This window comes from Phlebotomus papatasi, chromosome 2 (assembly GCF_024763615.1).
Source record: "Phlebotomus papatasi isolate M1 chromosome 2, Ppap_2.1, whole genome shotgun sequence".
Classification (NCBI taxonomy): Eukaryota; Metazoa; Arthropoda; class Insecta; order Diptera; family Psychodidae; genus Phlebotomus; species Phlebotomus papatasi.
This window is the reverse complement of record NC_077223.1, coordinates 42,951,490-42,966,291: the sequence shown is the minus strand read 5'-3', so window position 1 is coordinate 42,966,291 and position 14,802 is coordinate 42,951,490. Positions and strand designations below refer to the sequence as shown.

General features: G+C 33.3%; 2 protein-coding genes across 3 annotated transcripts in view; both read left to right on the top strand.

Moving 5' to 3' along the window:
• The window catches only part of LOC129801176 (40S ribosomal protein S12), a 422,333-nt gene that overhangs the window by 73,955 nt on the left and 333,576 nt on the right, over positions 1-14,802 (top strand). The window lies entirely within an intron of this gene.
• Positions 9,260-14,802, top strand: part of LOC129801162 (dopamine D2-like receptor) — a 91,934-nt gene continuing 86,391 nt past the window's right edge. Inside the window, exon 1 of one of the 2 annotated variants that reach the window (XM_055845942.1) lies at positions 9,260-10,042. The gene's annotated coding sequence lies outside the window, so the exon portion shown is untranslated. The remainder of the gene's footprint in view (positions 10,043-14,802) is intronic. The other variant, XM_055845940.1, reaches the window with a different exon arrangement.

Below are 14,802 nucleotides of genomic sequence, written 5' to 3'. Positions count from 1 at the left end.
TGCTTATATGCAACTATGCCGAAATTTGGCACACTTACCCTAAACGTTTTATAATGAGCATATTCTTATAGGAAATTTACTGTATCTAATAGGACTATTTTCCTCTATCTCAAAAGAAATGTGATTTTTGAATAATTTTCTAAAAGTCGATTTTGTGGAGATTCTCAAAATTGCTGGGGCAAATTTTATCAGTCTTTGGATAATTTGTAACATTTTACCCTCGCAAACTTTAAAAATATTTTTATAGGAAATTTATTCCTCTACAACTTTGTCGAAAATAATTTTTCTCTATCTTATTGAGAAATATGCGCTTAAATTGAGCTAATCAGTATTGATATTTTCTGTAAGCCAAATATTCCATAAATAGGGCTCAAAATTTCATTATTTTTTATTTTACATAATCCTTCCTCGGATCCCTTGTAACTTTGTAAATTTAAGAAGGTTCATAAAGGCTATCTATAATAAAAATTTCAAGCCTCAGTCTCTTTTATTTTAGAAAATAGTGAATATTGAAATTTTCGTTTTGACAAATTTTACCCCAGTCTCCCCTAGCACACAGATCACTTGGTATCTGCAGCAATTCGAATATCTAGGAATAATGTAAAGATTGATTGTATAAAGTAGTAAATTCTGTAGTTACCATTCGTGTGCTTTTATCCTACCAAAATTTATGTTACTTAATGCATTTTCAGATAACACTGCCGGCTTAAATGATGTAAAAGAACGTCCTTTCTCTTGTGTCACCTTTCCATTGTATATACCAGTATAACACCCTAAATCCAATGTATAATTATTTCTATGCAGAATCGTGTTTTTCACTAATTATGAAATATGCAAATTACGCAAGTAAACCACGAGTAGCATGTACTGAAGGAATGAAATTCGCGCATTCCTTCTAATTAACACAAAAATTAATTTGCATCAATTTGTTGTTCATCGCCTTACCAGAATTTTCCATAGAACCCATAGAACATAACAATACCGTCTTATGAAAATTTGTGACTATATTAGGTAGGAGAAAAAAAGTTTCAAGTACGGAAAATAAACTCCAAGTCATGGAAAAAAGTTCAATGTAAAAGCGAATTAACAATCTCATATTTACAAATACCAAGAATTAGTGATGCAGAACCTGCAGAACATTATCTCGTAACGGTACTATACACTAAAGTAAATCAGACGAAATTGGAGCATTTTTCTGCATTCTTGGAAGGGGATAGCAGAGAGCCTCAGGCTCCACAGAGAATGTTGGAACTCGTGATTTTTAATGCCAAAATTTTTTTTGAACAAAATAAATGTAGTTTAGCTGTCCTACACTTCTGCAAATCAAGTAAATAATGGTTCCAAATATTTGGATAAGCTTTTCTACCGTGTCCTTTATTTTATATTTTTAAACAGTTCACAATCGCATTGAACTAATTAATAATGGTGACTCAAAACTTTAAAATTTTGCCCATAGCAGCAAAATTCAAGAGAATTGAATTTAGATTAAAGAAGGGTGGTAAAATGTCTTAGATTTGCAAAATGCTAGAACACGTTATTTAGATGCTGTATACCCCATCATCTTTTACCTTTAAATTCAGTTCTTTATAGATCCATTTCACTAAAGAAATGTTAATAAATATATAAATAACTAGCAAGAAAGATTCCCCAGAAAAGCTATGCAAGCCATTGTGAGGAGACCTCGACCTCAGGGCAGACCTAGGACAAGGTGGCTGAATAAAATTTAGAATTTTGCATGGGAGCGCTTTCGGATCGAACCCGAACATCTTCCTGAAGTGGCGCGGAGGATCGACAAGCGTGGGCTGCTAATTTGGGTGTCATGGGCCCGCGACCCCAATAGGGATAAGCGGTTGAATTGAAAATAAATGAATGAAAAAATAAATAACTAAGCTCAGGATTAATGTAGGGTAAAATGATATAATTTGGAATTAGTGTTACAAGTTGGACAATTCGCCGGTACAAGATGGACATGACTTTTTTCTTGATAAATACAGTACAAAATTTGTTTTTAAGCACAAGGAACCAAATTATAAAACTAAAGCAATAAAAAAATACAAATAAAAGTGAAGTACTAAATTTATCATGACAAAAAGCCCTGTCCAACTTGTACCACTTTACCCTAATTGTATTTCATATAAAAAATAATTATTAGTTCTTAACCGGTTCCTGCCAGATTGGATATATATAGACAAAACGTTGGCCTAGACAACTTTCAAACATCTAAAATTAAAAGTTAAATCGCACAACGCATAAGCGCAATAAAATATAGTTTTGTTATTATAAATTCAGCCCTTATGGCTCCGACACGCCTTTTAGATCAGGAAAATTTCATAAAGTCTAAATTCACATTCCTTTCTTTCTTAAAAGCTTTGTATATAATCTATCCTACTCTTTCGTATGTTTTTCTTCTTCTTTTGAACAGCACAGCGAATTAAATTTAGTTCAGTCCAATTTTGAGACCGAAAAAGTAAGACACTTATGCAAATCTTTTTAGAAAGAAAGGCATGCGAATTTTGATTTTATGAAATTATACCGAGCTAAAAGGTGTACCGAAGGCATTAGGATCTGATTTTCGGAGACCTTTTTGAAAAAAACCTAGGTTAGGTATTACCTAATCTGGGTATTATCTAATTATCTAAGTACCTAGGTTTATCTGAAATTAAAAAAGTCAAATATTTCCTATGGAAAATTAAACTCGTACTTGAACGAAGAATTTTGAAGAAAAAAATGAAATTTATGTTTTCGGCGTATTTTATAAGATGTTTCATCTAGTTAAATAATTGGTAAGTTGTGATTAAGGACACAAAATATGCTTCGTTCGTACGAGCTGAATACATCTGCTATTACGAAACAGATTTTTTTTGACTTGAAAAAGGTCTACGAAAATCAGGTCCCTACGGCAGAATTTTCAATACTTTTAAATAAAAATTACAGAAAATATAAAAAAATTAAATGTTATACTTTTATATTCTTAAGAACTGAAAATTATTAAATTTTTAATTATGTTGAAAAAATATTTTTAATAATGCCGTTTTTAATCCACGCAACCCCTTAATGAAGACTATTTCGTAGAAAGAGGCTATTAGAACGTATCCGCCCGAAAAAAATTGAATTCTATATAAATTGACTAGAAAACATGAGTTTATGGTAAAATGGTCATGAATTTTTTTACATTATATATATTTTCAAAACAAAAGCCAATGATAAAGTCTAGAAAATTCAATTTGGAGTTGAATTTGGAGGACGACATGCAGTAATTTCGAGTTATATTTGTAAACTAATGCTTCATTAATTAATATTTGAGGTTCAGATAGACTGTCAAAAAATTGTAAAACGTAAAATTACTTTTTTAAACTAAGATAATTAAGATATGCAATAAATTTGCTTTGGTAAAAGAAATTATAAATTAAATCAGGAAGATAATAAAGACAAAATCCAAAACCAAATCGTAAAGCAAAAACCAAAAATATCAAATCGATTAATTTGGTATTCAATTTTCATTTATTTAAAGATTATATTTATTAAATTAGATTAGATTTATTAAAGATTTATTTCAAGACGGCCAGTGGTGTTATTTATTCAATTTAGTAAGATTTGCTATAATATGGTCTAACCGGTCTAACATTATAATGTCTATTACACATAATGCAAATCAGTGAAAATTTCATAGAAATTGACTATAAAACGTTAAAAATTGGTTAAATACACTGACTGAGTTGAGGAACTGACCGACTACCGGATCTCTACCTTACTTGCTTAATTTATTTATTGTGTCGAGACGAATGAAAGGCAGTAGACGGAAAACCTGTAGGGAATTGTTGGCATGGTTCGCACAGAGTGAACCTTCAAACAACGCAAATTTTCTTTTTGTTTACAAAGAGTTCGTCTTTTCTTAGCCAAGATAGATAATTAATAAGCTCATGAGACGAGATGAGAAATGGTAAGTCAGCTCTTTGCAAACGAAGAGAAAATTCACATTGTTTGAAGGTTCACTCTGTGCGAACCATGCCTACATTCCCCTATATTTCTTGATTTTTGGTGTTTTATTCTACTACAACCCTGTTTCGAGGATTGTTATGCCCTTGACACACTTACGACTTAAGCTGAGAGACGACTTAGTGGAAAATGATGGAAATGCAGTTTGACCATTATTTCTAATATAATTACGCTAAGCCGTCTCTCGGCTAACCCTCAGGTCTGTCAAGGCCCTTATTTTCTTCAGCCAGGTATCAATTTCGCAGGAAAGTTCTCGTACAGATGGGAAATGTTAACACTCTACTTGGACTGAATCACAGATCAGGCACTTTGAAAACACCATTCAAAAATCAAACGACTAACACAGAATCAAGTGTTTCAAGCCAAATACGTATTTGAGATAAATAATATAAGAAATCAAGAACAAGAACAAAAAACAAAAGTAGTACAAAAACGACAAAAGCAAACTATCCGCTGAATACTCCTGATACGTGATACCTTTTAGGCGTGCTTTTCTATCTAATTTTTTAAATGTTATCCATACACTAGTAAAGACTAGTAAAGGGGATTTCTATTTCGATGAAAATCTTATCGGAATTTTCTACTTGGAATCGCTATTTTTCACCCTTTAGCCATTGAACGGAAAGACAAATAGAAATTTGGAAGATTAAACATGGGTGAATCCCTATTTCTGAAGAAGACCGAACATAACATAACCCATAACTACCACGAGCTTGCATAAAAGATCCATATTATATGAAATATTTATGGTTTGGAAAAGAAACCCAAAACGAATTTTGTCTTCTTCCACCACAAAAATCTTACACTCTGTGCCGCAAGGTTTCTCAATGTTTCACTACATTTCAGATCATTATAATTTTATTTTAGATTTATATCAAATTTCAAAACAATATTGGTTGGTTGTGCACGTTGTGCAAGTATGAAAGTTTCCAGAAACTATTTTTAACATTTTTTTATATAAATTTTGAAAATCCATTGGAGAATCGTGTACAGTATTTTTGTCTCAGAAAATGCAATACTCGTATAAATATTTTATTATCAAGTCAAAATAAATGCCCGCACACGAACCTTTTTTTCATTGATAATTCGCATTGAAAAAAATGCTGTCCTAAGCAGAAAATTGTCTAACACAAAGCATTGTTTTATTACAATGCTTTTGCCTACCTTAGATAATTAATTAATTATCCCTTGTTGTAATCTGAACATTCAATAAAGCTGTCATTCAATAAATAATTAAACAAATTCATTCATTATTTGATAGGTATCAAATGGGCGAGAATGCCAAGTAGTTGAATTAATTAAAATAAATTGTCAATTGTTAATAATAGACACAAACGCATCATCTTAATACACACCCCAAAAAGCGGTACTAATTGGTAGGACAATTTGTAGTAATCCCCTGAGTTTACTCGGTTTTCTACACACAGGGTTAGTTAGGTCAGGTTATACCTAAACATAGATTTTGCTAAACTTTCGGACAAAGGTGATGTCTTCTCAATTTTCTTATCTCCTGGGGTTTTCTCATTTTCTACTCTAATACATGACGGAGGATGCGGAGGATGAAAATGGAAAATTTTAGAAGCACAATTTACCTACAAAATACAGCAAATATTTTTTTTTATTATGGAAAAATATCCAAAATATTCATGGAACTTCGAACATGCTGAACCCCACCCATTCAGTATTCTCACAGGGGTTTGGACACTCATGCAGCTTTTAATGAAAGTGAATTGGTCGTGAGAGTTATTTGTCGTTGTGAATCGAAATCGCAAAGTAGCTTCAATCAATGACAATCATAACACCAAAGTGGTTCCAATTTATTAGAGTCCAATCTCAATTGCCAATCAGGGGTTGCAATAAAGAGAGAACGGAAAGTCTCTCAAAAGTCGTGTGAGTGAAACAAACTGACTAGGAACAGAGATGGCTTGATGGTGCGTTTTAGTATCTTTGCGCTGTATAAACTTTCATACCCTTATATCTATCTTTTTCCCCTAAAATTTTTTTTTTGCTCTTCGCAAAGTGCTTGAGTGGAAAGCTCTTGTGAAGCGCGTGAGCTGTTTGGGAAATTCCGTAGCAGACTTTTGAGAGACACATTCAAAGTTTATAGAGAGCGAATGAGGAGATGAGAGTCAATGTGGCTGAAAAGGAGTGGCCTTATCTTCTTGTTATTTTTTTTTCCAAAATATGAATAAAAATTTGCTTACATCCGGTACAAGAACAAAGATTATGTCGTCAATCCCCATATCCCTGTGAAAATAATTCTTGAGCTAGTCATATCCGGCGTTCTACTTTATGACCTCTACACACTCGAGAAATGTAGGGGAAAGTGCTCTCCCTTCGAACGATCATGCCTTAGAATAATGTGAATTTCTTTTGTTTTTCATAAGAGATTTACACTAAATTATCACGAAATTATCAACAATTGATGATAAGCCACCTAATATTTGATAGAAATGTGTAAATTTCTTATGAAACTAAAAGAAAATTCACATTATTCGAAGGCATGAACGTTCGAAGAACACTTTCCCCTATGTCCATATTGAAGTAAATTCCCTACTGAATGGTATTCTCAGTCTTTTCTGGATAATTTGGAGTCAAGAAACACGGTATAGACTCTTACGATGTTACGGAGATAGGTTGTCTCCTTCCTCAGGTACTCGTATTGAGTAGGTATGGGGAAGTTCTTATTAGATTTCTGGAACGATGTCACCATTTCTGTGTCAAATCGTCCAAATAGTGACATCGTTCCAGAATGTGATGAAGTCCAAGTGTGTAATTGTCCAAGTAATTTCCCAGAAACCTAACTAAAACTTCCCCATACCTATTCATACTTAAGTAAGGGGACAACCTATCTCCGCAACGTCGCCGTCGTAAGAGTAGGAAATAAAGAAATTTTAAAAAGGTCTAGGGTAGAGTAAGTACTTTTGGCCACTTTATGGTTTCATGTGCTTGTAATTTTTATAATCTTTATTTAAATAAAATGAAATTTTGTAGAAAGATACCTTAAAGCCGTTTCTTCCTAATAATCCAAGAGAATTCGCAATTTTTTTTTGCATATTTTAGTGAAAAATGCATTTTATGCAACTATGCATGTTTAGCCACTTGTTTCCAATAGAATTTTAATAAAATAACAGAAGAACACTTTCACAAATACACAGCACAAGTCCTATTTTTATATAAAACCAATTTTATGTGATTATTAGAGTACTTTAAACGACTTTTTATTTTTACACATTTTCTATTTGATGTAAAAATCAGTCAAAAGCCACGATTGTTTTCACTGAAATCCACGTGCGCCACGTGTAAAATGTATGGGAAAATGAATGGCCAAAAGTACTTACACAGCCGAAAAAGTAAGCTCTTTTAGCCACATCCGATTTTCATTTAATTTGTTAGAAAATCTTATTAAGGATGATATCACAATAAAATTTAGTAAATTAAGAAATGGACTTTCATTGAATAGCAACAAATATTTTCATCAAAAATATGAAATAATGCAAAACAATTTCTCTTAACCTTAACAAGTTTCTTAAGAATCCCATGTTTTTTTAGTGATTGTTTATCTTGTGGAGAATTTCTCTCAATAAGTTAGAATTAATCAAGTCGATACAAAATCAAATATGGTTTTCTGATTCGTTAGATTAGAGGTCACGAAATAAGACCCATTTTCCTGTTCTAAATAAACTCATAATTGCCTTACAATGTGATTTTACCGATTTTACTTTACGTAGCCAAAAGTGCTTACATGGCCAAAAGGGCTGACTCTACCCTATACCATGTTTCTTGACTTTAAATTCCCTATGCTTATGTAGGAAAAACCTCTTCAATATGGACATAAATTTCTCTAGTGTGTAGAGGCCATTAGACACACTTACGACTTAAGCCTAGAGACGGCTTAACGTAATTATAATCAAAGTAATGATCAGATTACAATTTCCATCAATTTATGAATAATCCGTCTCTCGGCTTAAGTCGAGAAACGGCTTAGTAAGTGGAAATCTGATGGGAATTTAGTTAGTTTTTGATTCAATTTTACGAACTTCTAATGTTAGAAGAAGATGTGGCATATCACGAGATCTTTCTAAAACTAAAATTAAAGCCATTTTAACATAAAAAAAATTGACCTCTAGCTAGCGTCAGGATCGGAGGGCTTGATTTTTTATCGAAAGCTCTGAGGCCCAGTTATAACATGCTAAAATTTGAGATTGATCTATGTCATAAGGGCCAAGTTAATTAAAAAAAAAAAACAAAAAATGGGGTTTCCAAAACGGCAAAAGTAAGGGTGGGGGTGGTAGGGTCAATGCACCAAAACCAATTTTCACCCGATGTAATAACTTCTGCCGAAAACCGCAAGTCGATATCTCTCTCAGTTTGAGAGTCATTGAGCTTGAAAAACCGGATGGACGGCCGGGCGGCCGGGAAAATTGTTTAGCCACCCATATCCATGATTAGGGATTGGGCAAACGGGCCAAACACATTCTGGCAACGTTTGGACGCGATCAAAGAACATGAGATATTCTTAGGTATATTGTAGGTGAGATTGTTAAGACAATAATATAATAATAATGCTGGCACAACATTCCATGAAGGAACAAGGTCTTCCCGTAAGGGGATTTCTAGACATCCATTATTATTTTTTCTTGTACGGGATGAGATTGTCAGTCCCATGCCCGTGGAATCAAGTGCAGTGAAGCTCACTGGATGGGATCCGAACACCTTTAACGCCAGAAAAATTCCTGGTGACCTAAAGGGGATTCGAACCCGGGACACTTGCATCATAGAGCGAGTGCTCTACCAATTGACCCATTGAGTGCCCGAGATTGTTAAGAGCCTCACCTAATATTTGGTTTTATGAGTAAAGGGCCTCTAGAGTTAGCCTGACGAAGCTGAAATGATCTAAGAATTGTTGAAATTTGTAAAATCTACTATAAAAATCTTATTACTTTATACCAAGGACTTTTCAGCTAAATAAAAGTAAACTAATTTTCTTCGAACATTTTTTAAGGAGGTAGATAAACATATCCGTCTTGAAAGACTTTGCGACTCTCATTCCTGAGAAAATTGTGATTATCGCCAAAGAGAAGTTTGTGAAGAGAGAGAGAGTTAGCAAAAGCTCCGCAGGGGGATCGAACTTTTCTCTCTCATCCATTTGACATCATCCTCTCTGTCTGACTCGTGTGTGAACCCAAAAATGTGGTGCGCCTGCCCTTTCTCCGCTTATGGTCCTTGGATATCGATGGATGTAGGAAAATCTCTCGGCGAGAGAACATTTTGTGGGAGTTTCGCCATAATTGTGGAGCGTGTATGAGTTCGTTCAGATCTCTCTCAAAGTGTGTTGTGTGTTGCAAAAGCTCCTTGAACTTTTTTTTCTGTTCTGTGCTTAGAAAACTTTAACTTATAGAATTTACTGTGAGAGACAATTTTGTGTGAAGTTTCTGTTGGACAACTCGAAAATAGCCACAGGGAGTCCTGTTAATTGGACTTTTTGTGGGTGGGATGTGTAGTACCAAGTTTTTTCTAAATGGGATTGTGATGCTGACACATGACGCGAGAGAATCCCCAAAATGGAAATCTCACAGGATTTAGGAGCACTGATTGAAAATTATGTAATTTGGGGAAATGGTGCGTCGGATATACTGGATAGTATTTCACGGATTTCACTGTAACCCCTGACTCTGGCTCAAGGAGCTCTCCAAAGGGATACTATTGTCGTCTGCTTTTCCCAAGTGGCATCCCTCAGTGACTTAATGTGACAGTGTCCTGAAAAATTCCTATGGCTCTCCAGGACCAGAGGGTGACTATAATGGGGGGTGAAAGGTGAATGAAGATAAAATGTGTGAGAATTTTCATGTGAAAAAAGGCTAAAATACTCTCTCGGTGAATGTTGGAAAGGATGAGGTGCTGATTTTAACAAAAAAGAAAAAAATTCAGCTATAGCAATTCTCCCAGTGGATTTTTCAAGTGATTGTGGATGGTGAATCCTTCACGTGTGCAAAAAAGAATCAAGAAGGGATAAGAATGTGAAAGGAGAAACTCTTTTTTTCTGGCAAGTATCCAATTATGTAGTTTTTTTTTTGCCCAAACGACCACCCGATTCTCTATTGCAAACACCTGAGAGTGACTTTCGATGCGTGGGCTCGATTCCCAATACCACAGACCTATAACTTTATTCCATTTCCCAATGTACGATGGCAATATAATTTTTTTTACCTCTGGCCTACCTATTGCCTAATACACCTTGTTGTGGGCTAGGAAAGGACATGAAAAGGAAATTGTATGGTGAAAATGGGCGGTAGTGGCCTCCCGCATATTTCCATCGGCAACGTATACAGTACAGGGAATATTTGTAATTTCAATACTAATATTATGTGACAATCCTAATTTTAGATTCATTGGAATATCACGAAATTATAATGCTTTCAAGAAGTCTTAGAATTTTATTTTAGGAGGAAAGAATTTTGTTAATACAAATCCAGAGCTTTCGATCACAAAACATATATATACACTGCATTCTCTTTGAGTTTGAACAGTTAAATGAGAAGAAATATTTTTTAATAAAACAACCAAAAAAGCTTAAATAGGGGAATGTAGGCATGGTTCGCACAGAGTGAACCTTCAAACGATGCGAATTTTCTATTTGTTTGCAAGGAGCTGACTTACCATTTCTCATCTCGTCTCATGAGCTTAATAAAAACTAGCTTTTTGCAAAGAGAAAATTTGCGTTGTTTGAAGGTTCACTCTGTGCGAACCATGCCAACCTTCCCCTATATTTATTGCTCCATAAATTGCGTGCATTATTAATACTCATTAAACATAATTCATTTTTGATTTAATATGAATTAATTAACTAGATATAAATGAGTAATGATCAAAATAGACAAATAGACATATATATTATTTTTTTATTATTAATTGCTAAATTAATCCTTCAACAAATACTTTCAAAACGCAAATTTGACATTTTACGGATTACTGCTTGTTTATTATCCTTCGCCGTCTTAGCCTTGGCTACCACCTCCCGAGAAAATTGGTATTAAAAACTCTTTTGTAGACTATACAAAAAACAATTTATTTATTTGAACACTCGAGCCCAATGCGCCCCATACCACTAAACCCACAGCCCGCCCATACCCTGACGCTGGTACTCAAGCGGCGGCCGCCGCCGTCTTAACAACAGCCTCCACGAGTAAAAACAATATTAACCGTAATAAGCATAGGGGAAAGTGGGGGACCTATAAATGCGGGGCAGCTTTGAAATTGGGATTTTTCTTATGTTTGAATGGACCTGACTATACAATAATGTAATTTAGCTTCTCAATATTTTTGTGCAACTAAATTAAATCATTATAGGGCTCAATGTTATTTAAAAATAAATGAAAAATCCCAATTTCAAAGCTTCCCCTCATTCAAAGGTGTCACACTTCCCCCTAACTATAAGATTAATCCCCTACGGACGATTGGAACACCGATGTTACGATAACAAAACCCACCAGAGCAAAATAGGGTAGAATGGCCTAATTCCTGATTCATAACCAACTTTCAATTGAAACTTTTCATTAATACTCTTAAAACTATTCAAATGAACATATTTTCGATTTGTCTAGTTATTTGTTATATAACACAGAGAGAAATTCGAAAATTTAAAATAACATTACGGAAATGTTAATTTTACCCAGCGGTGTTGATCCGAAATCGGTGTAAATATTGTCTTTCTCAGGGGTATTAGGGATTAAATTTACATTTTTTCATGTTAATCCTACCCCTAAAAGAGTGTAAAATCAACATGAAAAAATGTTGATATATTTTTACGCCTAAAAATGGTATCGTTATGGACGAAAAAAAGTCAATCGTACTCACTTTGTTTTCTTAGTGTATAGATAATAATATAAATAAAACTCTATACTGTGGCAAAATTTGTAAAAACGAAAATTTCAATATTCACTATTTTCTAAAATAAAAGTTTTGCCCCAGTCTACCCTATGTGTTTATTGAAGAAGTATTCCATTAGAAATTGTGAAACTTTTTTTCGGACTTGGTTCTGAATTAGGTGATTTTACCTTTACTTTCTAACAGCCAAAACTTTTTTATTTTTGGGAGACCGGTGTCCCACTCTCATTCGATATCCTTCAAGTTGTTTGACTGCAAAGTGTACGATACCTTTTGTTCTTCACAGTTTAGGCTGTTTAACTTTAAATTTCTTGATTGTATAAAAATTCAGTATCTCAAACTTGACTTTTGAGGTTAAGACTCTCAAGACAGTATATTTTGACATTCCTTAATACGAAATTAATGGCGCCTTGTCTATATTTCTATCACTTGGTAAAATTAAAAGGATCAAATTGATCCAAATTTGATCTTTTTACAAAGGATGAATTAAATTTCAAACTTTCAATGCACATTTATCATAATAGAACATGTTAATTTGATCCTTTAATTGTTAATTTAAATGTTTAATTAAATATTTAAATATTTGATGGTCAATTTCTATGAAACTGTCACTGATTCGTATTTATTTATGGAATAATTGACTTATTAATGTTGCATCATAAGCTAAATATTATAGAAAATATAAATAAATTGAATAAATAACTCTCACTCTACCCGTCGAGTTGAGGAACCAGTCGACTGAGGGCACTTTACCTTATGCCCAGCGCACAATAACTTTTGTTTGTAAACATGTTTTTATAATTTCCTATGAGAGAGGGCGAGATGACTAGATCTACGTTTCATTCACTCTCTCTGAAATGTCAAAAACATGTTTACCAAACAAAAGTTATTGTGAGCTGGCCATTATGAGTGAATTTTCAAACAAATCTAAAAAACATAAAACTTTTTATTTTATTTTTTATATACTGGAATATTTTGATCATTAAGTTTACAAAGTATTTGTGAAAAACATCCCTTCATTCAATTGGTACACTAGACGGAACTTGAACTTACAACTGAGGCAATCACGGCGTAGGTCTTACGCCGCCAAAGAGCCGAACCCCCTTATCAGTTACACCACGACACCACTAAGAACAGAAATTAAAATTTTAACTTATTTTCCGAAACAACACAAAAAAAATATGATAAAAAGTTTTGGAATTACTGTTTTATAACAGCTTTGGGTCGACAGAGATTTTACTAGATTTTATATACCTCAAAAATGAATTCAATATTTGTTAAATGGGTTTATAGCTTGTCATAGTTATTTAACATTTGGCATTGAGATTCGTTAGATGAAAAATGCAGTGACATATCATTTGCTTTATAAACACAATATCCATCAAAACAATTTCTACGGAAAACAAATATGTCATAAACATGAAAATTCCTTTAAGCCATTTTCGGGATAATCGAAAACGTATGGGAAAAAATAAAGATCACGTTAACTATAATATGATTGAATTAGTTGTATCTTTTTGATACATTTTTTCCAAAGAACTTATTTTACTTATTATTATTTTACTTATTATTTGTCCTAATAAATTCCTCTAGTTTGCACAAGCAACCCAAGCAACCTCGCTGTCTTAAAAAATGAAAACTAAAGCTTATTAAAACCTTACTTTTTAAAAAATTGTACCTCCGAATTCTAAATATTGATAACATATATAGTAAGGTGGGGTAACTGGATCGTTTTCCGAAGAGTGCTACTTAAACGCTTGTTTTTGGACTGATGAAATTCTTTTTTACTTCTTCTAAATCCATAGAATTATTCACTGTTTCATTCAGAAACATAATATAAAAAATATTAGAAATATTAAAGAAAATGTACAAAATAATGATAATACTGAAATATGTCAGCATGCACTAACTGGGTCGCCTTTTCGCTAATTTACTTTTATTTAAACCTTTGGATTTAAAATACTTTTTTCACAAGGAAAAAAACAATAAATGTTTTCAATCAACCAGCGAAAATATCACTGCTAGAAAATTTTTTAGTGAAGAACCCATCTGGCACAAGATTGAAATGAGTCGATTACACTCACTTATTTAATGGATAAAAATATTATTTTTGCTTTTTCTCAAACTTGAATAGTTATTTTATGTTATTGTAGTGACTATATTACGGAAATAAAAATAAAAATATTATTTTAAGTGAATTAGTCATAAACGATCCAGATAGCGAAGCGCCCGGATTAGCACACTTGACTGTATTTGATTTGAAAGCCAACATAAATATAATTGAATAAATTTAAAAACAATATTATAGTTCAAAAATAAAAAAAATGTAGATTGTTCTCTTACCTAAATCCTACATTTCCGACATAACAGCGGATAAATAAATGAAAGGATGAACGAATAAACATCAATTTACTCCATTGGTGTGATTATAATAGTTTATTCTTTAAAAGTTGTCTCAAGTTCTTATTTAACAGAAGAGGTTCAAAAGTTTGCTATTTATGCAACAATTTCACTTGTTCCAAATATGGAATTTCTTCAGCTTGCATTAATCGAGTCGCACTGAATATTTTGAACTCTTTTATTCTTAGAACTCCACAGAGAGAATAGTATATATTATCCTTCGATTTTTTCACCCTCAAAATTTCCACTATCCAACCTCCTGGGCTACTTTTCTTAACATACATTCGCATTTCAGACGGTTTACGAGAAATTCACACTGTTTGTCCGTCCTGCTGTCGCCAACTCTAGAGGCCAAACGGTTAGAGATACAGATTTAGAATTTTCAGGGAACTCCCCATAAGTCGGTCTCTGTGTCGTTACCATGTTCCTTATTTCCCCCACCCCTTCCCTTCCCATTCAAGGCATGTTTTTTTGCAATGGAACAATTTCTTCATTTTTGAATATGTTTAGAGATTACGG